General features: G+C 39.3%; 1 protein-coding gene across 2 annotated transcripts in view; it reads left to right on the top strand.

Moving 5' to 3' along the window:
- Positions 1-13,585, top strand: part of CTNND2 (catenin delta 2) — a 1,083,336-nt gene that overhangs the window by 306,595 nt on the left and 763,156 nt on the right. The gene's annotated exons all lie outside the window — the stretch shown is intronic.

Here is a 13,585-nt window from a genome sequence, read left to right as displayed (position 1 = left end):
CAAAAACAAGACATAATCTTTTTTTCTTATCATATAAATTGCTAATATAATATTCTTCATGCCATTTCTACCTAATTTTCATAAGAGTTTTTTTCAGCAAATATATACACTTTTTGTACTCCTTATTTTATTTTATTTGACTCTCTTGAATTCTTGTTTGTTTGAATTCATTCTTGAACCCAATTCATTTTATATTCTCATCCATCTTATCCTTACACATACACACACACACACACACACACACACACACGTAGACACACTTTTGCAGGAGAATTCATCCAGTTCTGAACTGGTGGGAATTAAGCAATATATTTCCCCTTGTCCTCTTTTAAATCTAAGCTTAAACTCTAATGCTGTAGAAGATCCTGTTGTTATTCTAGATCACAGTGACTTCATGAATTTCTCCATGCAGTTACTCAAGTGTATAACTTTAAAACTGTATTTAATTCTTATTCTCTATTTCTTCCAATAAAATGGAAGGTGGGGAGGGAGCATTTCTTTCTTGGTTTATATCCCCACTACAGAATTGTGTTAAACTCTTGTAGAGGTTTAATAATTATTAATTAATGAATTAATTAATAAACTTATTGTATTGAAAAGCAGAGACATTACCCTACCAACAAAGGTCCATATAGTCAAGTGTATGGTCTTTCCAGTGGTCACATATGGTTGTGAGAGCTGGACCGTAAAGAAGGCAGAGTGCCAAAGAACTGATGCATTCAAATTGTGCTGCTAGAGAAGACTCCTGAGGGTCCCTTGGACAGCAAGGAGATCAAACCAGTCAATCCTAAAATAAATCAGTCCTGGATATTCATTGGAAGGACTGATGCTGAAGCTGAAGCTCCAATACTTTGGCCACCTAATGCGAAGAACTGACTCATTTGAAAAGACCCTGATGCTGGGAAAGATTGAGGGCAGGAGAAGCGGGCATCAGAGGATGAGATGGCTGGATGGCATCACCGATGCAATGAACATGAACTTGGGCAAACTTCAGGAGATGGTGAAGGACAGGCATGCTGCAGTCCATGGGGTCACAAAAAGTTGGATACAACTGGGTGACTGAACAACACAAGAACAATTAATGAGTTAAAAATAAAGGCATGTAAGTTTATGAATTTCAGTATCTTTCTTAAAAGGGGGAGTAATCAATCCTCTCTAGTGATCCAGTGAGATCTTATCTTAAAGTCTTTGGCATTTAGTCTAACACATAGTAAGAACTCAATGCAGGAAGGGTTTTGCAGCCCTAGCTTTCACTTTTTTACCAGCCTGTAAAGAACATCCAGTGAACATTCATCACTGCATTCTTCTCCTGATTTAGCATTTTTTCACTCTAAAATAATGCCAGTCTGCCTGGAGGTTACAAGTCTCATGCATGTATGGAAAAAGGAATATTTCCAGTGGAAACTTTTCAGAGACCTACAGGGTAATTTAAGTTTCACATTCTCATTCAGGGGGAGCAGTTTCCAGGTAAATATTCTCCTTATGGTGCCAAAAACAAACCTGTCATGTTGTTAATGTTACTTTGAAGGACAAAGTCTTAGTAGACTGAAAGTAGTGGAAAAGTTACATGTTTTGGAGTAGAACAACTGTTTCAGTCACGGGAAAGTTAATGTGAAAGATGCAAATGATATTTGCTAGTTTGCTTTTTCTCTCTTTCTAGGTTTCTGTTCTCTTTCATGTAACTGTCTCAATTCCACTTTGAAGTTAACGGGATGTAAAGAAATGCTTAAGAGGATGTGGTTAAATGAATCTGTGCTCTTGTGGTGATAGGTTTGCTTCTGTTGAGGCCATTTTTTTTCTAGAAAGCACTAGACAGAGCCATAGTGTTATCATTTTAGCCATTGTAACTGCATGGTCAGTCCAATCAATTGTGCCATTTAGGATGGTTGGAATAAAACTAAATCAACAAAAACTTTTTGGATCATGAACCAATATGACTACAACTGAGGTATCTATTGACAAGGATTCTTTTCAAGAAAGTGGTCAAAACTATATTATTACTGTTGTGTTTACTACAAAATTCACTAGCTGTGTTTGCTTTCTATTGATATTTTATATTAAGCTGTCTAGTTTTATATATCCAATCAATCCTGTATTCATTATGTTTTATGTTGGTAAGAAAATAATTTCGTCTAATTTTTGGTCATTTAATGTAAGTCTTGACTTGGGAGATAGAATTTATTCAGTATAAATTTCTATACACAGTCATCACTTTAAAGTATATTGAGAGCTAGAAAGATGATTTACATGACTCCATATCATAATTTTATGTTAGGTAATTATTGGTAAATCTGCAAGTAGGCACAAGCGTTCTTTTCTCTTTTATCTAATTATGATTTAAGCCCAGTATTTAGGGCCCTGTTCCTTGTATATGGAGACTATTGGACTTTAAACAATCCATTTGAGGAATTTGAATGTAGTTTCATTTTGAATCAATGATTGATTTTTCATTTTTAAAATAGTGTATTTTCATCTGTAGATTACATATGCAAGCCACAGAGGCTTTGGGATGAGGGAAGGAAAGGTGATTAAAGGCAGCTTACAGAACAAGCCAACTCCAGCAGGCAAACTTTCATATACTTAATGAAGCAATCCTTAATATAGGACATAGCCTACATCCCTGGGGGATGGGAAATTCACAGGACAACTTGAATAGAATCTTTCCATAACATTTATTATAAAACTGCTTCCTCTTCTGGGTCAGACCTTTTACCAAGTTCTCTTGTGTTGCATGAAGGTACTGTGTGTTTGATATTTATTATTCAAACATCTAAATAAACATCTAAATAAAATAAGCTGTACCACATTGTGTTTCAAAGATATGTATTATGTCTCTATGTTTTTTAATCATATTTATATAAACTATAGTGAAAATGTTGTGTTGTGTCCAAACCTTTGCAACCCCATAGCCTGTAGCCTGCCAGGCTCCTCTGTCCGTGGGATTTTCCAGGCAAGAATACTGGAGTGGGTAGACATTCCCTACTCCAGATATAAACTATACTGATGGGCTATTTATAAAGTTTTTTCCTCAGAATATATAAATGCCAGGTTCAAGGACATCTACCCTTATCTACAGAAATCTCTAGAAATGTGAATGAAACTTCTGGAACATATCCCACATTAATCCTCAATTGTGAAATCAGCACACTGGCTATTGGAAAAGTAAAATATTTACATTTGTCTCATAATTCAAGCAAAATCTAATGATTAATATAATAACATGAAATTTTAGTTTAATAAATTGTCTTTCTTTTGCCAATATAATCACCATTATTATCCACCAGTGAGTGTGTATTGTTATTATTCAGTTGCTCGGTCATGTCTGACTCTTTTGCAATCCCATGAACTGTACACACACATGTATTGTAAGATTATTTTCCCAGAAAGGCAAATATGGTAGTCTAGTATCTGATATATATTTTACATATTTTCCTCTATGTTGATTTTACAAGTTTACATAGAGTAGAATTATTTGAAAAAGATACATGTGAGTGTACACATGTATATGAACGTGTGCATGTTTACACGCATACAGGCACTCACCCAGGGAACTCCTGAGAATCCTGGTTAAATAGCACTGAGCCAGAACTTGGACTTGGCCTTGATCTCTGTCAGGAGACAGTGTCAAGCAGGTCAAATGTTGGCTAACAGGTCATGATTTCTGTAGCATGGACTAGGCTTCCCAGGTGGCACAGTGATACAGAATCTGCCTGCCAATGCAGGAGATGCAAGAGATGAGGGTTCAAGCCGTGGGTCGTGAAGATCCCCTGGAGGAAGAAACGGCAACCCACTCTAATATTCTCGCCTGGAAAGTCGCATGGACAGAGGAGCCTGGTGGGCTACGGTTCATGGAGTCGCAAAAGTGGGACACGAATGAGCACATGTTCATGTAAATAGCTCATTGGGGCCCTGGTGGGTCTGGTGTGCGCTGAGCATCCGAAGGACCATTCGGGCTTTGGGCCTTAGGGAACGCTGGGAGTCTCAGCAGAGTCACTGGGCTGACTGTACCTGGCGCATGTACCTGGAACCAGAAAGAACTCCAGAGAGAGGGGCGGGGATTTGCAGGTGACAAACATAGAAACTTACAAACAGATGTTAAGACCTGGGTGCAGTGACCTACTGTTTTAAAATGTTAGTTTGGAGACGTCCGTGGCAGTCCAGTGGTTAAGAGTTTACGTCCTGTTGAGGGGGTTGCAGGTTCAATCCCAGGTGGAGTAGCTAAGATCCTGTATACCTCAGGACCAAAACCCAAAACATAAAACAGAAGCTATATTGTTACAAATTCAATAAAGACTTTAAAAAAAATAAAATCAAGTGTTCTCATTATTCAGGTAGGGTGAGGCCACCTGATCAGGAGATGGCTGATTGAAAAGTCACAGACCAGAGAAGCAGGAACTTGCCACACGGTGAAGGGCCTTCCAGGAAAAGGCCAGGATCCGTCAGGAGGCTGAGGGAGCAAGGGGACACCTGTGGGCAGGAGCCTCTGTGTGGTTTCCTCTGGAAGAACAGGTGAGGCAGGGCAAGCAGGTACAAGAGCAAATGAGCAAAGACAATTAGAACCTGGAAGCGGGGCTGGGTTTCCTCTTTTCAGATGTGCTGAGCTTACAAGCTTACAGACTCCTGAGAGTCCCTTGAACTACAAGGAGATCAAACCAGTCAATCCTAAAGGAAATCAACCCTGATTACTCATTGGAAGGACTGATGCTGAAACTGAAACTCCAATACTTTGGCCACCTGATGCGAAGAGCAGACTCATTGGAAAAGACCCTGATGCTGGGAAAGATTGAAGGCAGGAGGAGAAGGGGGCAGCAGAGGACAAGATGGTCGGGTATCATCACCATTATCATTCATTCATTATCATTCAATGGACATGAATTTGAGCAAATTCCAGGAGATAGTGGAGGACGGAAGAAAATGACATGCTACAGTCCACGGGCTCACAAAAGCTGAACGCGACTCAGCAACTGAGCAACAAGCTTCCATGAAACTGTCAGGGGGCTCTGGGCCCTAGGGGCTGCCCCAGATTTTCTGGTTCCTGGCCTGGGGGGTGATTAAGGAAACAGAATATTGGACCTGAGGATGAGAGTCTAAAAGGGAAGGTAGTGGGATGCAGGGCTCTACAACTGTTCATCTGCATATGAAAGGCAAAGGCAAGGGTCCTTTACTATCCCTGGGAGGGACAATCTCTCCAGAGGTGTCAAAGTATCGGAATTACAGAAAATAAAGTGCATGAGTCATACACCTATGGGAAGAATAACGTACACTTGGGAAGAATAACAGCGATGATAATGGAAGTTACTACTTTCATAATTTTTATTTAAGATATTGGAGATTTTTAAAGTCTAGAAATGGAAAACGTCATTCATTAAACATTTCTTTTCATTAATATTAAAATGCATTTGATACATGATTTTTAAATATATCCAGAAAGCATATTTAAAAACAAATATAAAGCTCAGTGTTTGGCCTCAACTTCAGATTAATATAACTGGAAATAAGCTGTGCCAACCAAATAGAGGGCAGCCATAGGATATCCATCACGCTTTGCAAGACAATACAGAAATGTGAACAATTGAGACATACACTGTGATAACTTCAAAATTCAAATAATGAGGTGACTTGTGATTTTTTCTTCAGTGAAATATGCAAATACCTTCCAATTTGGATGCCCATTCCCGCAGTACCAACAGATGGCACCAGTAGTTAATAGTGAAGGGTTATGACTCTAAGATAAATGAAAGAATGAAAGATTCTGAGCTCCTTGTGCAACACTGAGAAACGGGGATGTTTTGATAATGTCATTTTTATATTCTCATCTAAACAGAATACTTACACCCTCTGTGTGGAATGTATATCTAAACTCTACTGTCATGAAAACAAGTTCAGAAATTTAAAATATATTAATGATGACACACATTAAAAGTGCAAACAGTTTCTGGTCAGCAGAACTCTCACACATGGGATTGAAAAAGACTAAATAATAAATAACCACCGGATCACATGTCAACTGTACTTTCAGAAAAAACAAAGGACAAGGCAAATGGAGAGGAAAATATTGAGAGTTTAATTTGAATTTTGAGATTTAGATTTAGGTGTTAAGTTTGTAGCACATATAAATAAAAGTCATACTCCACCAGAAAGTCCCAGAAAGGAGATAAATGACTTTTAAAAAAATGCTTGTTTGTTAATTTTGCAAAATTCCTATTTATTCATCTCCTAAAACTATATAACTTACAAAAAATTGGAGGGCAACGTGTGTGTATGTGTGTGCATGCACAGTCGCTCAATCGTGTCTAACTCTATGCAGCCCTGTGGACTGTAGCCCACCAGGCTCCCCTGGAGAATACTGGAGTGGGTTGCTATTTCCTCCTCCAGGGAACCTTCCAGACCCAGGGACTGAACCTATATCTCCCACATTGGCAGGCAGGTTCTTTAGCACTGAGCCGCCTGTGAAGCCTGAAGGATAACATAGTTTCCAGTTAATCAGCAATACTTTAATAGAATTTATTTTATTTTTATCAGAAAGAAAGAAATATCTGAGAGATAAAATAACGTACTGATAAGATGAGGATGCAAATGATGCTAAATATATAGAGCCCTTTTGATTCCTGAAAGAGTGCTCAGGTGATAGTAATAGTGTTTCTTGTGACTAGAATAGGCTTTGGTGATTTGAATATAAAAAAGTTATTTATTTTAAATTGTACCACTGAATGAGAATTATTTCTTGTTGCTTTCAATATAACGTATTAAATAGCATTTTTACCCAAATGAGAGTTATTATCATTTAACTCCAAAATCTATGAGGGCTGTGTATGTACGGTGAATGTTGGGTTGTGATGTTTCTTAGCAGTTAGCAATATGTTGTCAGCAAGGTATTAAAGAGAGAAATTACCAAGAACTTTTTGCTTTTCAAATCTAAACCTGACCTAAACTAATGTAAGACTATGTTATGGTGTCCTTAACCCCACTTGGTGTAAGTAATCCCACATATTTTTGTAGAAACTTCAGTTTGCTTATTCTGGGTGCTTCTCCTTGACCCCACAGTATGTTTAGTAATAGCTTTTTATTCAAAAATATTCAAAAATTGTCAATTCAGAAACACATCAAGGTCTGAGCATTTTATATAATGGATTTTTGTGGCTCAGCTGGTAAAGAACCTACCTTCAATGTGGGAGACCTGGGTTCGATCCCTAGTTTGGGAAGATCCCCTGGAGAAGGGACAGGCTACCCACTCCAGTATTCTGGCCTGGAGAATTCCATGGACTATATAGTCCATGGGGTCCCAAAGAGTCGGACATTACTGAGTGACTTTCACTTCACTTGGGCCTATTGGTGGAAAGCAATATAATTGGTGGAAAGCATGCTTTAACATTTCTCAAATGAATGAAATGAACATCAAAACTCAAGAAGCGATTAGGAGGGATAAATTGGAAGATTGAGATTGACGTATATACACCACTATATAAAAATAGATAACTAGTAGGGACTTACTATATAGTGCAGGAAATTCCACTCAGTACTCTGTAAAGGCCTGTATGGAAAAAGAATCTAAAGAAAGAGTGATGTATGCATAGGTGTGACTGAACGACTTTGTTGTACACCTGAAACTAACACAGCATTATCAACTATACTCTGATAAAAATTTTTAAAAACCTCTGTGATCTGTTGTGGTCATTTATAAATGAGACAAGAAAGATTCTGACAGGGTTTAAATAGAGAGGCATGGAGCAAGGTAAAAGTACAGGGCAGATTGTCAAAGTGCTAAATATGTGCAGAATAAAGGAGAAAAGTACTTCTAGCAGACTTAGAAGGAGAATATTAGCCATCACTTTACAGTTTGTTATAATTACGTAAGTTCCACTAACATCAGTTTCTCCATCTGTAAAGTAGGGGCCTCCATACCTGGTTTCCCAGCATGAGTTGTCTCCACGCACTGAGGGACAGAATCCCTTGTCTGGCATTACACATTAGTGCCTCTGTATCCCTTTTCCATTTCTAGGAAACTGAATGGCTCTGAGAACCATTTGATAAAGACTCTTGTTTAACTTTGACCCAGTGTGTAGCAGAATTAATTCCCCGTAACTCCTGTGAAAATATTGTTCCCTAGAGGACATCGAGGAAAATGGTTTATAGTCCTCAGCATACCAGTATTATACAGGAATGGAGGTCAAGAGCCCTGTTCTACTCGTATGTATTTATATTAATGTGTTCTTGACCTAACAAAGAGCACAGAATAGCTGCTCAGTAAATGTTTTCGTCAAGTGATTATATGGAAAAAAAAAAACAAACAAACCCTCATATCCTAGTACATGTTATAGAGTCCATACTACATAAACGGTGAATGAGTGGTGTGGTGGATGAACTAAAAAAATGGCAGCATGGAAGACAAAACATGAATCAAGTTTAGAGACTATGATATCAAGTGACTTGCGGGTGTTAGATGAGATGAGAATGAAATGGTACCAGGGATCTAGCTAGTGAGAAATGCCTAGGAATTTCTCTCCAGGAGTGAGAAATAGTGAAGATGGTGTCACTAGAGGTAAATGAAGGGCCATATTTGACCGACAGTTTTTAACTTGGAAATAAATGTATGAGGCAAATAAGCAAGAAGTGTCAAAGCTAGTACCATGGCTTTGAGACTTGGAGGCTGGGACCATGTAATATTGTACATTAAGATAGGGAAGCTATTAATAGCTATAGGAGCATTAGTGTAAGGGAGAAAAATACTGTTATGGACATGATTTTCACTAACCCTTTGCTCATCCATGGAGGTAATAGACAGTTGGATATATTCCTGGGATTTTATAGAAAATTTGAGACAAGAGATGGCTGGAAGGTTGATGCACATAAGTATGATAGATGATGCTTTGAGAGCAGACAAAATAATGAAAGAAGTGTATAGAGAAGCATAAATCCTTGGAGGCAGAACCTAGGGGAATGGCTCTGTTCAGAGGGAAGCAAGAGTGGACAGAAAGATTGCCAAAAGAAACAACACAGAGATAGAAATTAGGATAGTATTAACACCATGACCGGGCTTCCCCGGTGACTCAGTTGGTAAAGAATCTGCCTACAGTACAGGAGACCTGGGTTTGATCCCTGGGTCAGGAAGAAGGGAATGGCTACCCAAGTATGTGAACTATATAAAGAAGAATGGGTCATCAACTGTCAGATATTATAGATATGAAATTGTCTCAGGAATGTAATCATGCTTTAGGATTAGGCAACCATTAGCCATGTTTGAGAAATCATTTCTTTAGAGTGACAATGATAGAAACTCTTGCAGTGACTACATTATGGATGGAGGTGAGGAAAGAGAATAGAAGGAAATATTTTGAGATGCTTGATGAAAAAGTCACAGTAAAAAGTGGCTTAACAAAAACAACAGAAGAAAACTGTACAAAGGGAGCATTTTGTAGTGAAAGAATGACCCAATAAAGAGAATGAGAATGAATATCAAAGAAAAGATAGGGATTCATTGAGCACGGCAGCCCTGGTGGAACCCAGAAGGAATGAAAGTGTGGGCCCCACGAGGGTGGGATGTTTCGAGAGAACAGCATGTATATTATCTATAGTGAAACAGATCACCAGCCCAGGTGGGATGCATGAGACAAAGTGCTCGGGCCTGGTGCACTGGGAAGACCCAGAGGGATCGGGTGGAGAGGGAGGTGGGAGGGGGGATCGGGATGGGGAATACATGTAACTCCATGGCTGATTCATATCAATGTATGACAAAACCCACTGAAATGTTGTGAAGTAATTAGGCTCCAACTAATAAAAATAAATTTAAAAAAATTAAATTAAAAAAAAAAAAAAAGAAAGTGTGGGCCCCAGTAGAGGGAGGAGAAGTCTTGGCTGTAAGAGGAAAGAAGCAGAGGCTTCCTGAAGACCTGGAGGGATGTTGAAACACAGGGAAGTAAGAAATTGCTACTGAGAGTTGAGCATCTGTTGAAAGCAGAGTTGAGAGTGGAATGGGTGGAACTGGGGAGGCCATTGGACCTCAGAGACTAGAGCAGCTCTTCAGCCCTGTCGGGAGCAGTCCCTGCTCTGGGCTTTAGGATGCTGGACTTTCTCACTAAGAAGTTCCTCCAAGAAGTACCCACAAGGCCGACTTCCTCCCGCAACGTACATCCCACCATCAACAGTACAGCTCAGAAAGTCAGTGGTCTCATACTTAGCTCAACTGTTGTATGATCTATTTCCTTAGAATGCATATAAATGACAGAAAGATAACCAGCTGGCAATCCAAACATATGGTTTCTGCTTATTTTCCTATCTCCAACTCATGTGATTGTTCTTTTGGATATGATGGTTAGCTTTGCTGGGTCTCAGTCTTATTTGAAAAATCAAAGGCTTTGAATACATGATTTTAAAGATTTAATCCAGTTTGAAATTTTTTTTTCCATTTCTAAGAACTATCTTTATCATGTCTAATTGTGTTTAATTTAAAAGTACATGGTCATCCTAAAGTGCTTTTTTGGTGAGTAGTCTTACATTATTTTTAAGAATAGAAAGTATTTTACATAAAAATCCAATTAGGATTGGAAAATACTATTGGACTGTCTACATGTTTCCTTTAAGTGACTGTGGATGCATAATAATAAGTACTATCCTTCAGTGCTTAATAACTGTTATCAGTTTCAGTTCAGTCGTGTCCAGCTCTTTGCAACCCCATGAACTGCAACACGCCAGGCCTCCCTGTCCATCACCAACTCCCGGAGTTTACCCAAACTCATGTCCATTGAGTCGGTGATGCCATCCAACCATCTCATCCTCTGTCGTCTCCCTCTCCTCCTGCCCTCAGTCTTTCCCAGCATCAGGGTCTTTTCAAATGAGTCAGCTCTTCGCATCAGGTGGCTGAAGTATTGAAGTTTCAGCTTCAGCATCAGTCCTTCCAGTGAACACCCACGACTGATCACCTTTAGGATGGACTGGTTGGATCTCCTTGCAGTCCAAGGGACTCTCAAGAGTCTTCTCCATCACCACAGTTCAAAAGCATCATTTCCTCTGTGCTCAGCTTTCTTCACAGTCCAACTCTCACATCCATACATGACTACTGGCAAATCCATAGCCTTGACTATACAGACCTTTGTTGACAAAGTAATGTCTCTGCTTTTTAATATGTTGTCTAGGTTGGTCATAACTTTTCTGCCAAGGAGTAAGCGTCTTTTAATTTCATGGCTGCAGTCACCGTCTGCAGTGATTTTGGAGCCCAGAAAAATAGTCAGCCACTGTTTCCACTGTTTCCCCTTCTATTTTCCATGAAGTGATGGGACTGAATGCCATGATCTTAGTTTTCTGAATCTTGAGCTTTAAGCCAACTTTTTCACTCTCCTCTTTCACTTTCATCAAGAGGCTCCTTAGTTCTTCTTCACTTTCTGCCACAAGGGTGGTGTCATCTGCATATCTGAGGTTATTGATATTTCTCCCGGCAGTACTGCTATAGTTCAAATTAAATAAATATGTCCATACCTTTTAGTACATTAAATATAAGAAAAATACTTCTGCTATAAGAAATACAGTGAATCTCTTTTCTATGTATTTAATGACTACAAATATTGAATATATTTGAATCTTTACTCAAAACCTATGTTCTAGTAAAATATATTCAAATGGTGAGACCAAACATCTGTGTGGTGTCATTACGCATTCTAGGTGCTGTGTGAGTATGCACGTGTGTGCGCTAAGTTGCTTCAGTTGTGTCAGACCCTTTGCAACCCAATGGACTGTAGTTCGCCAGGCTCCTCTGTCCATCGGTTTCTCCAGGCAAGAATACTGGAGTGGGTTGCCATTCCCTTCTCCAGGGAATCTTCCCAACCCAGGGGTCAAAGCTGTGTCTCTTACATCGCCTGCATCATCCACTGGGTTCTTTACCACTAGCAGCACCTGGGAATCTCCGTATAAGTATATATACTCATTAATTCTCACAGTGATGCTGTGAACTGGGAATCATTATTCTCACTCTAGAGATGAGGAAACTAAGAAACAAAGCAGTTACAGAAGTTCCCAAGGTCCCACTGATATTATTAGTCCCAGAGCTCGTCTGGCTCTTTGATCTGGACTCTGAACCCCATGCTACCCACCCCCACAAAACAGTGAAACACAGATGTAGATGTCTGCATCCTTTGCCCAGCTGGAGTTCATTGACTTCACTGCTCTAGGATATTCAGGCTTCCCGGGTAGAACTAGTGGTAAAAAACCCGCATGCCAGTGCAGGATACGTAGGAGACACAGGTTCAGTCCCTGGGTTGGGAAGATCCCCTGGAGGAGGGCATGGCAACCCACTCCAGTATTCTTGCCTGGAGAACCCCTGTACAGAGGAGCCTGGTGGGCTACCCGCCATGGGTTTGCAATGAGTCGGACACAGCTGAAGCAACTTAGCACAGAGTATTCAAACATGTGGTTGTGCTACAACACATCCATTTATGCTTCATGGCTATTTGAGTTGTTTCTGAGGTTTTGCTATTGTGAACAGTACTGTCATGAGCAGTCTAGTACATATCTCTGACTTTATTTACATTTTCCAAGAGTTCCTCTTCATTATATACCCAGGAGTCGAAGTTCATCTTAATAAATTAATTCCAAATTATTTTCCAGAGTAGTTATATAAACTATATTCTTCTCAGTGATAGAAGAGGTCTATTGCTTTACAGTTTTGTAAATCACTTGGATTCTGAAGTGAAAATGGGAAAAAGGAAGTTTGTATTTGATACAGAGGCAGAATAGGGCTTTAGAGTCAACAGAATTTTCTGTGTTTGAATTCTTGTTTCTTCAGACTTCTCAGATGTCATACCTCAGGCACAACTTTTAAACTTCTGAACATTACGATGTACTGTTGTAAATTAAAGATATTTTATTCAATATTTAATCTGTTAAACATACTTGCTACATAACAGGCCATCAGTGTAAATTGGTAAAACTGTGAATGGCATGCAAGTAATTGGAAATATGATTGTATCTTCAAAATAATTTAAAACAAAAGTATAGGGAAAAGGTATATCATCAAGCAAGAAATTGAATTTTTGTATTGAAATGATTATACTCTTTGAACTGGCACCCATTTTGCTTTTCTGTACATAAATACATGTATGTTTTATATACAGTCTGATTCGTCACTATGGATGCAAAGATGAATAAGAAATAAAGGAGCTGATGAATTTAGTAAAGTGGAAGTGGGGATTTTGTTGTTGGTGAATCAGAGGAAAATAAAGAGTGCATGCGTACTAAGTCACCTCAGTCATGTCCCACTCTTCGTGACCCTATGGACTGCAGCCCACCAGACTCCTCAGTCCCTGGGATTCTCCAGGCAAGAATACTGGAGTGGGTTGCTATTTCCTTCTCCAGGGGATCTGCCTGACCCGGGGATCGAACCTGTGTCTCTTATGTCCCCTGCATTGGCAGGCAGGTTCTTTACCGCTAGCGCCACCTGGGAAGCCCAGAGAAAGAGTAACCAAAGTTAACATACCCAGATCAGTTTTTATGAAGCTACAGACATGCACTAATTATTATGGAAGCATGGATTAAGGTCTAATGCTAATCCTAGCCCTACCCAGCTTGTGCAAAATAGGGGAGCTGGTGGAAAAGAGAT

The sequence above is a fragment of the Cervus canadensis genome, chromosome 16 (genome assembly GCF_019320065.1).
Source record: "Cervus canadensis isolate Bull #8, Minnesota chromosome 16, ASM1932006v1, whole genome shotgun sequence".
NCBI classification, from domain to species: Eukaryota; Metazoa; Chordata; class Mammalia; order Artiodactyla; family Cervidae; genus Cervus; species Cervus canadensis.
Note: the sequence above shows the minus strand (reverse complement) of the source record. Positions and strands in the feature narration are given on the sequence as shown.